Source organism: Silene latifolia, unplaced genomic scaffold (genome assembly GCF_048544455.1).
Source record: "Silene latifolia isolate original U9 population unplaced genomic scaffold, ASM4854445v1 scaffold_70, whole genome shotgun sequence".
NCBI classification, from domain to species: domain Eukaryota; kingdom Viridiplantae; phylum Streptophyta; class Magnoliopsida; order Caryophyllales; family Caryophyllaceae; genus Silene; species Silene latifolia.
The window spans coordinates 2,515,555-2,530,824 of record NW_027413609.1 but is presented as its reverse complement, the minus strand read 5'-3'; the positions used below and the strand labels follow the sequence as shown (position 1 = coordinate 2,530,824).

At 39.6% G+C, this 15,270-nt stretch overlaps 1 non-coding gene across 1 annotated transcript; it reads right to left on the bottom strand.

The window, feature by feature from the left end:
* Positions 1 to 8,710: 8,710 nt before the first annotated feature.
* LOC141640103 (small nucleolar RNA R71) lies at positions 8,711 to 8,817 on the bottom strand. The gene has a single exon (XR_012542849.1). It is a non-coding gene; the product is annotated as a small nucleolar RNA R71 (small nucleolar RNA).
* Positions 8,818 to 15,270: the final 6,453 nt, after the last annotated feature.

Sequence of the window (15,270 nt, the reverse complement as noted above, 5' to 3'; positions counted from 1 at the left end):
GCCGCTAACCGTGGCTAAAACAACGCGTTAACCAGCATGTGACAGCATGTAAGTCCCTAAAAGTCGAAAAAATCGACTCTACAACATAGCATTCCCAACAATCCTCAACAAATTCGAAATGGCAGCATATGAGTGGTGATAATGTGACAACGTAATGACTGCTAATGGAGGCTAAAACAGCATGAAAACTGCATATGGAAGCATGTAAGACTCTAGCGATCGAAAATTCCGACTCACAAGACAAGATTTCCCAGCAATTCACAGCAAGTAATGGCGATAAGGGACGGAAAAAGCAGTTAACAACAGTAGTAAGTAAGAAAGAACTGAGGTTAAACAAAGCAAGGCAGCATAAAGACCGTCTGACAGTCGAAAAAGTCGACTTAAGAGCCCTAATCGCGGAAATCTCGCGCAAAATTCGAATTAAGCAAGCAACAACAGCAAGGAAACGGGATGCGATCATCAAGCAAGCTAACTAAGGCATACAAACACAATTAGGTCGAGAAATTCGACTGAACATGGATTTTCGAAGCCCTAGTTCAATAACACCTCATGAATTCGAATTAATCGAAGATAAAAATGCAAGGAGGGTGAATGAAACACTTACTTGATGATAGACGACCTACAAATTGCAATTAAACTTCAAATAAACAAGCAAATTGGCGATTTAACGAGCTTAAAACCGCAAACCCTAAAACCCTTTAAACACCGAGAAAACGAGCACAATTAGAGGGGGAATCAAGGGGCTTTTGAAGATTAATTAACAAGGAAGGGATTGTAGGTGGCGGAGTTGGTGATTGGGCAAGAAATTTAAGGATTTGGGGAAGGAATCAATCGCACATAAGGGGGGTGTTAGTCGAAAATTTGGGAAGAATGAATTAGAAAAGGAATTAAGGAGTTTAAGTTAGAAAACTCCCTTGTCCTGCTCAATTCCACTCGATCGAGTGGTTTTAAACCGCTCGATCGAGCACTGTTGATCCTCTAGCTTCCTATCGAGTAAACTGTTACTCGATCGACCATTCCCTTATTTGGCTTTACTCGATCGACTGGAAAAACAGCTCGATCCACCATATTTTCACTCGATCGAGTACAAAAAGTACTCGATCGAGGACTTCCTCTTGTAGACTCTTGAATTTTCGTCTTTTCTTCCTTGAATTGCGTGAAGCTTCCCCAAACCTGCATAAAAACACATCCAAAAGTTTCCCAAAATACCAAATACGCAAAAACATAGTCTATAGTCTTACGTCTATGCTAAAAAATTGTCTAAAACTAATTGTCTTAATTAAAACGCAATAAAACAAAGTTAAAAGAAATTCAAAACATGTCTATTACAAGGTGTTACACGGGGCATTTCCCCGTTTAATTCCCATCAAATTTCAGTAGCCCCTTCGTGGGCTTCTGACTGGAGGACGTCACCTCAGCAACACTGACTATCCTCTTCATCTTCCATGAGTATCGGTTATCACTTGAAACGGGAGGAGGAGAGTAGCTCGTATCCACGTAAGCGTCGGCTTTCCTCGTCCTTGCTCCTCTATCACCGTCTTTGGTATCCTTTCTTCCAATTTGATTGATAATGGTTGCACCATGTCCCTTGACAGTCCCGTCCTTGCTTTCATCTGTACCTGCAGTAAGGAAAACAGACGAACTTTCCTCCTTTTTGCTCTCAATTTGAGGCGGAGGGTCAACAATAGCGGCACAATTCTCCAAACTTTCATTTGGAGTGTCAATAATAGGAACAATAGAAGAGAGAGCATTGCAAGGCTGGGCTTGCATGGGAGCTCTCCGGAACTTGGACTGATGAAAAATCAGCTCCTCATCCCCTACCTGAAAGGTCAAAGTCTTCCCCCTGACGTCTATTACTGCATGGGCAGTGGACAAAAATGGTCTCCCTAAAATGATAGGGGTGTGTGCATCTTCGGGGATATCTAAGACGACAAAATCAACGGGAATAAAGAACTTCCCGATCTGAACAGGTACGTCTTCTACTATACCTAATGGCCGTGATAGACTACGGTCGGCCATCTGGACAGTCATGTTGGTGCAACTCAGTTTTGTCAAACCAAGTCTCTTAGCCAGAGACAAAGGTAAGACACTTACGCTAGCGCCTAAATCGCATAGCGCATTAACAATTAATTGCATACCGATATGACACGGAATCGAAAAACTACCCGGTCCGATTGCTTAGGGGTAACGTATTTTGAAATAGGTGACCCCACCTCGCCAAAGCTACGGTCTCACTGTCATTAATAGTCCTCTTACGTGCTAAAATTTCTTTCATAAATTTTAAATAAGAGGGTACCTTAGTCACAAATTCGATGAACGGCACGGAGACTTCCAAGCTCTTCAAAAGTTCGACAAATTTGCCAAACCGTTGATTAACTTTGGTATTCTCAGAGTCGCCTCTCGAAGGGAACCGTGATTGGTATCTCGAGTCCCTTGTTTCTCTCTTCCAATGTGTCTTCCGGAGCAAGTTCAGTATCCTTTGGGCGCTTCTTACCTCTCGAACGAGGTCTTTCTGGTGATTTCTCGCTTAAACGAGCACTAGCAGGCTCTCGTATAAGCTTCCCGTCATCAATACCACTCGATCGATCAACTTCTTCAGTCGATCGAGCAGTTTCTTCTTCAACAGCAGTCGATCGAGCAAACTTCCCACTCGATCGACCAACCTCATTATCTGCTTCATTCGATCGAGTGAGAATTCTACTCGATCGACCAATTTGTTCCTCCTGTTCACTCGATCGAGTTGAAAAATCACTCGATCGACCACTATCTCATCCTCACTTCTGCTTTCGATCGAACACCGCTTGATCGATCGAGTAGTTCCTTTGTCGTGAGCCCTTTTTTTCTCGACAAGTACATTGTTCACCATCGCAATGGCTTCCCTAGGGTCCGATTTTTGCACTTCTGGTCCCTCATAAGAAAGACCGCTTCTCAATTCTATCAGATTTACCGTCTCATGTGGATTCTTTTCATTTTGAGTCGGTAGATGACCCGGCTTTCTTGAGGATTGATTTGCAGCAAGTTGGGCAACTTGAGTCTCAAGTGCCTTAAATGACGCGTCTTTCTCGTTGATTTTGTTGATCATTCAAATTTAAATTGCTTCGATATGGCTTGCATCATGGACTTAAGCTCACCCATTTCACTCACCCCACTAGAAGATGATGCACCTTGGTTAGGGGGGTTGAAAGAAGGAGGCTTCTGATAGCCCTGTTGATTCTTGTGTGGAGGAATATACGGCTGATGCGGAGGGGCAGTGGGATTGAGTACATTCTGACTACTCCACCTCAAATTGGGGTGGACATTCGGCTCGTAGTAACTGTTGTTCTGCCTGTAGTGTTGGAAGGCAGCGCAAGACTCATAGGAGTTGGGACAATGATCTGAGACATGTCCCTCTACCCCACATCTTCTACAGACAAAAGGACTGTCTGTCATAGCATTAGCCTGGTACATTCCCCCCTTGGAGGCTCCTCCTAACTCATACTTGTCAAACCTTGCAGTAAGAGCTTCAAGTGCAGCGACAGAAGAAGATTCAGCAGCTCTTCTTTGATTTCCTCTCGAGTTCCCATATTCAGCCTTATGGATGGCCAAATCATCTATGATCTTCCACCCCTTGGTTGCTCCCAAGTTTTCAAAGAAATCGGCCATTGGGTCATGACATCCAAAATAGCCCTCGATCGTCTTACAGACCATTATAGAAATGATTGCACAAGCTCCATTTTTCGAAACCATGGTGCGGTATGGTACGCACTAGCTTCTTAAATCGAACCCATGCTTCGTGAAAGTTCTCGTCAGGCCCTTGTTTGAAGCTCGTTATCTGAGCTCTAATGGCAATAGTCCTCGATGCAGAAAATTACTTCTTATAGAACGCTAAAGCCGGTGAATTCCGATCGGTTATACCGTGAGCGGCTCGGTCTAAATCCCTATACCACTCCCTCGCAGCATCGCGGAGTGAGAAGATAAACATGGTTTCTTTTATCTGATCCGCTGTCACGCCAGCAGGTGGGGGTATGGAGTAGCAATAATCAATAAAAGTCTTCATGTGCTTCGCTGCATCCTCGTTTGCAGCCCCAACGAACTGATTCTTCTCAACCATATTAAGGTAAGAAGGTTTCGGCTCGAAATTCATGGCTTCCCCTGGTAGCTCAAACCCTTGTAAAGATCCTCAGCTGTGGGTTCAGAATGACTGGCAATGGTCGCTTCTTCGGCCATTTTGGGAAAGTCTGGAAAAATAACGGTTTCAATTGATGAATTGGAAACTGGAGAAGACGGTGGATTGTCCTCGAACAGTTCGTTCTCGTAAAAGTTGGTATGAGAACTAGACTCTTCCTCTAACTGTTGATCTTGAAACAATCTCCTCTTTACGTGCAAGGATCTTTCAATCTCAGGATCGAATGGTAGTAGTGGACCACCCTGCGACCTGCGCATAAGAAGAAACTACAACAGAAAATAAGAATAGTCTAAGGAACGGGTGTCCCTTAGACTGAAAAGGACTAAAAATAAGCAACTAATAAATTGAACAATTGCCTCCCCGGCAACGGCGCCAAAATTTGACACGGCTATCGCAACCCTATCAAAGATAAAACCTAACGGTCTCAACTAAAATGTAGCAGAGGCAGTCGAGTATCGAATCCACAGGGAGGTAATGTAATTATAGCTGTCTATTTCTAATCCTATGGTAACAATTGGGGGTTTGTTTGAAATTGGTTCTAAACTACGAAGTTTGAAAGGAAGAGAAATAAAAGTAAGAGCAGTAAAAACAATAAAAACGGTTGAAACTATCAAGAAGAGAGGGACATGTCGGGATTTCGGTTCACTACGGTAGTCCAATAACTCACCGTAAATGACTCGGGGCGAACTAATGTGAGACGGATGTTAAAAGGTCCTTTCGGTCCACTTTCTATCTTAAAATACCACTAACTTAACTTTCGTCCTCATTAGGGTAGTCTACTGTTTATAACAGGCCTATTTAGTCCAATCTTTCGATCCAGGATTAATTTTAGCCAGATTAAAGGTTGACATAGAAGCGTGCACTCAACTAGGTCGGAAATTACAGTTAAATTGCTATAGTGACAGAGTCTCGTAATTAATTCGTCTAATTCATCTACTAAATCGTCATCTTTCTACCGCAGATTCCCTAATCCCAACATGAAGGGGGTTTAGCTACTCATATTCTTAATTAAACTAACAAAGAATTAAATTCCCAAAGTGAAAAAACATAATGAAATAACAATAAATTGCAATAATGGAAATTAGGGCAAGGAAGTAATGAGACAACAAACAATTAAAAGCAACAAATGATTAATTATTAATAAGAAAGAGAAAGGAATTACAATCCAAGCGAATCCGGCGTAAAGAACACGAAATCCGAGTGAAGCAACCCCGAAATAAAAGTAACAGTCGAGAAAAGCAAAAGCAACGTACTAAAGTTACAGTAGAGAGTTTGATAATGTGAAAGATAATCCTAATTAACCTAGTAATGCATGCTTAAATAGCAAACAAAACAAGTTTATGCGAAGTAAAACATCACGCGGGCTAATTAAAGCCCAAACCCATAAAAACCACTCGATCGAGTGGATTAAAACCACTCGATCGAGCAACTCTTCAGCAGTTTCTACTCGATCGACCAGAAAGGCACTCGATCGAGTAGAGGGTCTTTGTGCAAGCTAAGGATCGAGTGAAAACCACTCGATCGACCACCAGAGGGCAAGAAAACCACTTGATCGACTTGTAAAAGAGCTCGATCGAGTACTTGACTTCATTTCAGCTCACGTCTGCGTCTAAGTGCCTCGTAATGCGTGCCACGACGCCTCCAATTGCAGTATCTTACTCTGGGACAATCCCGTCTCCTTTAAATGCATGCAAAAAGGACAAAAAGGAGTGTGGTTCCACTACTTTCGTGATCATTCCTACAAAAAGGACAAAATACACCAAAGTAGCCAATTCGGGGCAAAATACCATAAAAACAGTATAGAAATGCATAGAAATACGTGCTGAATTAGGCTAAAAAGACTATACATTAGGCACGTATCAATGCCTTAGACAAATTTCACTCTTATTTGATTGGGTCCAAAGTCATTGTTCATACCAATCATGCCGCTTTGAAGTATCCCTAGCCAAGCAAGAGGCCAAGCCAAGGCTTATAAGATGGATCTTGCTCTTGCAAGAATTTGATCTTGCTATTCGTGACAAGAAGGGGGCCAAAAATGTTGTTGCCGATCACTTATCCCGATTGAAGTATGAATATGGAGGTATAGACATACCTATTGATGATACTTTCGCCGATGACTCCTTGATGATGTTGGAGGCTAATACTCCATGGTATACCGACATAGCCAACTTTGTAGTTGGAAAGGAGTTGCCACCCTGATGTGACTCATATTTGTGCACATTAAGTCTCCGGACTAGCCTCGCTCCTATGCTTTCTAGTACTTATTAGGGTCGTTTCTTATCTTTAGTTCCCTACTGAGCATATTCTTTGAGGTTTTGTGTCCTTGGTAGGAGAGGATTGCTAGCCTTGCATTTATGGAGCAAAGTGGAGCTAAATGGAGTGCATCTAATGACCAAGCATCAAAGAGGAGACTAATACTAAAGGCCTAAGTGATTAAATCAAGTAGAATGGGTAATGATAAAGACCCCCAAGACCCCTCAACGATCCCCACGGATCATTAGGCAGTCAAAAGAAGAAGAAGAAAAGCTGATTCACAATCCGGGCAACCCGAGCTCAGGACGAGCGTCCCAAGCGACAATCCGGGCGTCCTGTGGTCAAGTCGAGCGGATCCCTGAGCAGCTCGAGCATACATCAAAGACAAGTCGGGCGGATCCTTATGGGACTTGCAAGGCACTAATCTCCTTCTTAGGGACTTAATCGTCATTTAAGCCCTTAGTTACCCTAATACTTGTACTTAGTATAAATACCCCATTGTGTTAGGGGATTAACCATCAAGCTTTAATCAAGTTTATATATTATTAATCAAGTTTTAATCAAGTTGTATTTACTCAATTCAATATTAATCAAATCTTAATTCCTCTTTAATCATTCAAGTGTTCTTAGATTTAGTTGGGTAATTTGAAGACTATTTGGGGTTTATTGAAGACTTGACAACTCTTCATCATTCATCAAGTGTTCTTCTATTATTCTTTGCTTATTATTTAGATCATCCTTAAGTTGGTATAATCTCTTTTATCCTTTGCTTTATTAATTATTGCTTTACTCATTCACCATGTTTAACCTTGTTAATATGATTGACACCCTTATTAGCATGTTTACCATGACCATGATCAGTGAGTAGTCTCCTAGCTAGGGTAATGGGGGATTAGGAGAATTAAAACATGGGGGTAGATCCATACTTAATCTAATACGCTTTCATAAGATTGCTGGCTTGTTGTAGTTTCAACTTATGCACATGTTATGCTTGACGAATTGCTTGATTGACAACCTTGCATGAATCTCTTATCCATTCAACAAGACTTGTAAGACATAAACTAACTCAAGGCTTGTTAGACCATGCATATAGTTGAATAGGAAGAAACTAAGTCGACTTGTAGGTGTTGTACAGTCTTGACCGACTAGGCTCCGGGACCCAAATCTTCCTAGGAATTGTAAGACATAAACTAACTCGATTCCACTACAACAATAATTTCCTTGCAACTATGTAAACATGTTCGTATGATCTCCACAATGAATCCCCTATAAACCCATGACACCCTAGTGCCTTAATCAATTGTTTACAAACTCTATTTGTTTACTTGTTTTGTTTCACTTTCATTTCTTTACATTTCATTGTTAAGTAGTTTAGTTTACAAACCTCTATCTCAACCCAATTTGTGACACACTAAGACATAGCTCTCTAAACCCGGTAACTTGATTCAATATCCGTCCTTTGAGATCTGGCCTTTACTTTCCACTCTACTAAGAGTAGTTAGTTAAGATTATAAATATTGTTTTGATTGGTTAGCTTAGACGACAAAGTTTCAAACCGAATAAAAAATGGCGCCGTTGCCAGGGACACTGTTCAATTGAATTGTTATCGTTTTTTGTTTTTAGTTATGTCTTTCTTAACCTTGGGGAAGTCAAACTCCTCAAGGTAGTTTTAATTGTTTTATAGTTGTTTGATTTTGCATGTCTATGAGATCACAAGGTAGACCTTTGCCTATTGATCCCGAGATTGAAAGAACCCTGACCAACATTAGAAGAACCGTTAGAGGGGCTTCAACAAGTTTGGGTATTGGAGAACTTGAGGACATTGGTGTTGTCCAAATGGATAGTGTTGAGTTTTCCAACCCTTTTGCAAGAGAAGGAGAGGAGAACCCAATTCAAAACCAACCACAAAATCAACCCACAATGCCTAAATTTTCATCTCATTCCATACCAACCGAGGAGAACCTACCCAATGGTACTCCAACACCACCTCACTTAACCGGTAATTTCATTGCCAAATCCACATTCATACAATTAGTTGAGAGAAGTCAATTTGGTGGGATGCCTAGTGAAGATCCTCATCTACATATGGAGACTTTTTGTCACTATTGTGATGCAATCTCTCAAAGCGGGGTAACTCAAGACCAAATTCGATGGGTGTTATTTCCTTTTTTCTTGATCAGAGCCGCAAAGCAATGGTTAAAAAGCCTAAATAATGCTACCCTTGTAATTGATGCATGGAAGAAGTTAGCACTTGCCTTCTAGAAGAAGTTGTATCCTCCGGAGAAGACTAACATGTTGAGAGCCCAAATCACCGGGTTCAAGCAAAGAGATGAAGAGTCTCTATATGAGGCTTGGGAGAGATTCAAGGATACATGTCGCTCTTGTCCTCATCATGGACTAGGTGAGTGGTTCCTCGTCCAACAATTTTGGAATGGCTTATATGAAGACTCAAGAAATGTGCTTAACATGGGCTCTAATGGGAGATTCATCAAGGTTGATGACAACCAAGCATGGGCTAAAATTGAAGAAATGGCGGTTCATAACTCCCAATATAGTAGGCCAAGAAAAACCACAAGGGGAGGGAGACTTGAGGTTGACTCCGTCACATAATTGAGTGCCCAACTAAGTGCCCATATTGACACCATAAACTTAAAATTTGAGAAAGCCATGGGCAAGCTTGATGAAGCTTCTAAATCACCCAAACAATATGTCAATGCTATGGTGGCAACATCTCCAATCCCAAATGGAGTGTATGAGAGTTGTGGAACCTTGGGACATGTTCAACATGAATGTAGGGGAACAAATGAACAAGTGAATGCTTTCCAAGCATACAAGAATGGCACCCCTTATTCCAACTATTACAATGAGAATACCCAATTCCACTTAAACCTCTCATACAAGAGCCAAAATGTCCAAAACCCTCAACCCACATACACACCACCTCCAATGAGGAATCCTACTCAAAGGCCATACTACAATCAACCCAATGACCAAGCTTTTGATGTTCAAAAAGCGGTCCTCCAAATGCAAAAGAGCCAACAAGATTTCTTTGCTCAAATGCAAGGAGATAGCCAAGCCAAAGACACTACCATCAACAATATCCTTTCTCACACCAAAATGTTAGAGACTCAATTGTCTCAATTGGCCTCTTGTAGTTCCCAAAACAAAAAAGACAATTACCTCCTCAAGGTAATCCTCCTACAAGACATGAGACCATCAATGCCATCCACTTGAGGAGTGGTACAAGATATGAGGGACCAAATATGCCAATTGAAGAGAATATTTTTGAGGAGAATGTCAAGCAAAGTGATGTGATTAAACCATTAAGGAGAAATCCTAAGGTGGTAGAGACAACTACCAATGACTCATCAAAGAAGAGAAATGAAGAGAAGGCCAAAGAAATTAAGAAAGAGCCTATTGTGATTAGACTTCCATTCCCAAGTCGCCAAGCCAAGCCCAAGGTTGATGAGCAACTTGGAAAGTTCATGGAGATTGTGAAGAACTTAGAGGTTTCTATACCATTCACGGAGCTAATCAACCATGTTCCGGCATATGCAAAATACATGAAAGATATCCTTACCAAGAAGAACTCCATAAGAAAGTTGGAAACCATTGCCTTTATAAAGGTAAGTAGTGCAATTCTTCAAGGGAATTCCCCTCCAAAGCTCAAGGATCCGGGAAGCTTCTCCATTCCTTGTACCATTGGTGATACCACAATCAACAAGGCACTATGTGTTCTAGGTGCAAGTGTGAGTGTCATGCCATATTCGGTATGTGAAAGACTAGGAGTGGGAGAGCTCAAGTGCACCAACATGACCTTATAAATGGAGGACCGGACAATAAAGAAACCACTAGGAGTATGGGAAGATGTGCCCGTGAGAGTTGGAAAGTTTTTCATGCTGGGCAAGGAATCCTTGATCCTTCGAGTTCTTGGCCAAATTGGGTGGATAAGAAAGTGTTCTTTCCTAATGCTTCTCAAGATGAAGAAAGGGATGATCGGGAAACAAGGATAGAGGAGGATGTTGATGATGAGAGCGGGGAAGGTAGTGGGTCTTGCCAAGATGATGATGATGAAGAGCAAAGTTCTAGTTCTAGTGAAGAAGATGTTGGTGAAACCTCCGGTTCCATGGAGGTAGATGATGATGATGTCACGATGAGCGATAATTGATGGTTGACAAAGCACAAAGGAGGACATCATGCGGGGTTGATGATTTATGCTAGTATTGATCTATTACAGTGTGAGTCTCCTACCCCTCCTTTAGCTTTGTTGTTTTTATCTCTTGATTACATTGATAACATGACTTGTACAATTTTTAACATCTAGTTTAGGAGCATCTTTAGAGTCATTTCGGGCTCTTTGGTAGTTATGAGTTTTTGAGTCCTAGCACCATTCAAAGGACTTGTTTGTTTTAATTCTTATATGCATTCAAGCCAAATCGTCACTACATGTTTTATTTTTGTTGTTATCGATTTAATCGTTTAGCATTCACTAATTTCGTTCACTTAAAGGTGATAGACAATTAAATTGATAAGATCTCTCACATTTGTTTAAAATTGAGATTAAGCCTTACCAAATAATAGCACCTATGAATCCCTTCTTCATTAGAGGTAGGTTCGGATCACCGAGGTACACTCTTTTTACATTGGGTAAGTAGGGTAATAAAAGTTATTACGCGTGAAAATTGGTTGGACTCAACGGGATAAATTTGGGTTGAATCGGTCCATCGTGCCCATATTTATTCTGGGGCTAAAAGATAGATTTTAAGAAAATCCGTCAACCAAGAGTTCTAGTAGTAGAATCAGTCAAAATGTTGACTCACCAAATTTATATAAATATGGGTTGAATCGGTCCACCGTGCCCGTGTTTATATGAAATTGGATCTTGGAATCATTTATATAATTCAGTGGGAGATCATTATATAAATGGGAACTTGTTAATAGTTTCACAAGTTAAATATTTGTAGACGATAAATGTTAATATTTGCTTTATTTACTTTGTAGTAATCACGATGACTTCTACTAGTGAAACCGTCACCATAGCTATAGATTCATGGCTACGTTCTTTTATCGACAAATATGTATTAAAAGCCGACGGTAGTAATTTTAAAGATTGGGAGGAACAACTTCGATTAGCTACTGCAGGTGATGGCAAATTACGCTACCTTGTCGATCCCTCTCCCCCCTTCGCCTAGTACTAGGGCCACTGCCGATGTAAGGGAGGCTTTTTCAAATTATCAAAAGGAATCCGCTGCAATTAAAAATGTTTTGATTTTTTCAATGGATCCTGCTTGACAAAGGCAATGTGTCAAGTTTCGCGATGCACATGAAGTATTCTCGAGGCTTTCTACTATGTTTTCTTAAGCCCCGAGGATAATTCAGTATGACACCGCAGTTCGTTTCTTTGAGGCTAACCTCAAAGATGGTCAACCTGTAAGTTCACACGTACTTAAAATGATTAAGTACGTGGAAAATTTAGAGGGGTTGGGATGTAAAATCCCCGACGAACTTGTGGTGGACCGAGTGCTCCACTCTCTCTCGCACGTTAAGGGATTTACCCAATTTAAGGTAAATTACAATATGACGAACATGAAAAAGAGTTTACATGAGCTCCATTCTCTGCTTGTGCAAGCAGAGAAGGACATGGGATTGAGTGGGAGTACAATGAAAGATGTGCTTGCAATTAACATGAAGGGGAAGAAGTAGTTTAAGAGGAACGCAGGTAAAAAGCCCGTTTAGGTGGAGGGCAAAGGTAAAACAATTGCGAATTGCTCTACTAAGCCTAAACCTATAAAGGGTAATCCTCTTAAAGACACTTGTAATTATTGTAATAACAAGGGACATTGGAGACGTAATTGTACAAAGTACCTGGATGACATAAAAGCTGGCATTGTGAAGCCGACATGTAATTTCTCAACCGAATCTTTTATGATAGACATAAATTATGCTTTAAATACAACTTGGGTATTAGATACTGGTTGTGGTTCTCACTTGTGTAATCATTTGTAGGGCCTAAAAAGCATAAGAAAGCTAAACAAGGGTGATGTCGATCTCCGAATGGGAAACGGGTCTAAAGTAGCTGCCGTTTCAGTAGGAACTTATGTACTTAGTTTAGCTTCAGGAATGCAGTTTCATCTTAATAATTGTTATTTTGTACCAACGCTATATAGAAATATAATATCCGTATCCGTGTTAGACACTGAAGGGTTTTCATTTGTAATTAAAGACAGATGTTGTACTTTTTTCCTTAATAAGATTGTATATAGCCAAGCTATTTCAATCAATGGAATTTATATTCTAGATACCTGCAACGATGTTTATCATTTAGATTATAAAAGACTCAAAACAGGTGATCCCGATCAATCTTATTTATGGCATTGTCGATTAGGACATATCAACGAGAAGCGTATTAAAAGACTAGTGTCGACTGGTGTAATTAAACCTTTTGATTTCGAATCATTTGGTACATGCGAATCTTGTCTTCTTGGCAAGATGACTCGTTCACCTTTTCTAGGAAAATGATCTCGAGCTAGTGAGTTATTGGGTTTAATACATAACGATGTATGTGGTCCAATGACCGTCACTGCTAGAGGTAATTATGACTATTTCATTACTTTTACCGATGACATGAGTAGATATGGGTATATCTACTTAATGAGGTATAAAATTGAAGCTTTTGATAAGTTCAAACACTACTACAGATACAGGCTATAACAACGGTTAAAAACCGTTGTTATATAAAAAAGCGGACGTTGTAAAAGGTTTTAACAACGGTTGGTTTTCTTAAGGAACCTATTGTTAAAACTATTAACAACAGTTTTAAGTATAAAAACCCGTTGTGGAAAGTGTGATTCAATTTTGGTGGGAAAGTTATAACAACGGTTGTAATATAAAAAAATGTCGTTATAACTAAAGACAACGGGTTGTTTCTCAATAACCGTTGTTGTTTGTTTTTAAAAAATAAAAAAAATTAAATTAAATATTACCATATGCATGCATAATTACAACCCGTTATAATTCCGATGCATGCATTATTACTGCCATCCCTGTGCATATGAATGGACTATATATAGAATGAGAAAGGTTATAATAAGATTTGAAGCAGCAGAGAGAGATATGATCATGATTATGGCACAAATTCCTAAACATATATTAATTAAAAAACAACACAAACGACACATTACTTAGTATAAATACATGCATTATCTCAACCACCATTCCATTATCTCACTATCTCCAAACCCTAACTGCTAAAATAAACTCCAAACCCTAATTAATCTTTCAAACAAACTCCAAACTTCATCAACAAAATGAATGATACCATCCTTAAGACTCTTACTATGATCGAGAACAACAACAGTTCCATCCGCCGGTTGCTCCACATTGAGGACAGTTTCAGGAGCTACCTTGTGGATGCTCGATCCGCACTCAAGGACGCCAAAAAAAATGGCTTGACAGAAGCGGCGATTGTTGCGGCTATATGACGATATAGCAACTGCTGAACGAAACCTCCAAATAGCTAAGGAGGAGAGGATGGATATCATAGAAGAGAATAAGACTCTATGAAAATATAAGAATTGCATTTTTATCAATGTAATTCTTTTTTTAATTTATGTATATATATATATATATATATATATATATATATATATTAATTAATTAATTAAGTTTATCATGCATTCCTCTCTATCTACTTGCTTCTTCTTTGTTTTATTTTATTTAATTTGTTTTACTAGCTAATTAAGCGAATAATACTTAGAGAAATAACATAATGATCGATAAAAACACATACATGCAAATGAAATAATTAGAAAAGGAAAATAATGACGATGAAAGACGATGAAACCAACAGTGACGGCGAGATTTACCTGATAATTAGAGAAAGTTAGAGACGATGAAACCAACAGTGACGGCGAGATGATAAAGCGACGATGAGAAAGAGAGAAAGAGACGATGAGAAAGTGTGTGTTTGTGTTTGTGTTTGTGTTTGTGTTTGTGTTTGTGTTTGTGTTTGTGTTTGTGTTTGTGTTTGTGTTTGTGTTTGTGTTTGTGTTTGTGTTTGTGTTTGTGTTTGTGTTTGTGTTTGTGTTTGTGTTTGTGTTTGTGTTTGTGTTTGTGTTTGTGTTTGTGTTTGTGTTTGTGTTTGTGTTTGTGTTTGTGTTTGTGTTATGGTTTGTGTTTTGTGGCTGTAGCTGATCTGTGTTTATGTGGTTTATAGTATGGAAAGTATTGACAACGGTTGTTAAACAAAAAACCGTTGTTAAAAAGTTTTAACAACGGGTTTAAAAAATAACCATTGTGATTACTTTTCACTAACTTTGCGCCAATTTTGCGCCAAATTATTAACAACGGTTGTGCATATTTGACCCGTTGTTAAAACTTATAACAACGGTTATATAACCATAACCGTTGTAATTAATTTTAGTAAAATTCGCGCAATACGTTCTACAACGTCTATGGTGATTTTCGTGAATAAGCGTTGTTAAAGGGGCGTTGTAGTTGCCTGGATTTGTAGTAGTGAAAGAGTTTCAGAATGAAGTAGAAAACCAATTAAATAAGAAGATTAATGTAATACTCCGTATTTATGAGTCTTGGGGTACTCTATCGAGTAGGCCTTAATCTGTCGAGTAAGGGAGTTTTGTGAAATAAAATAGTTTCTGACCTGTTGGGTACTCGATCGAGTAACTAGGGTACTCGATCGAGTAAGGGGGCACTCGATCGAGTACCTTAGCTACTCGATCGAGTAGCCTAAGGTTTCTGGGGCTGTTTTGTCGGGTTTTGTTAATAATGCGATTAAAGTATAAAACACTTCCGTCATTGTTTCTAAATCACTTTTCAAAACCTAATCACGGTGA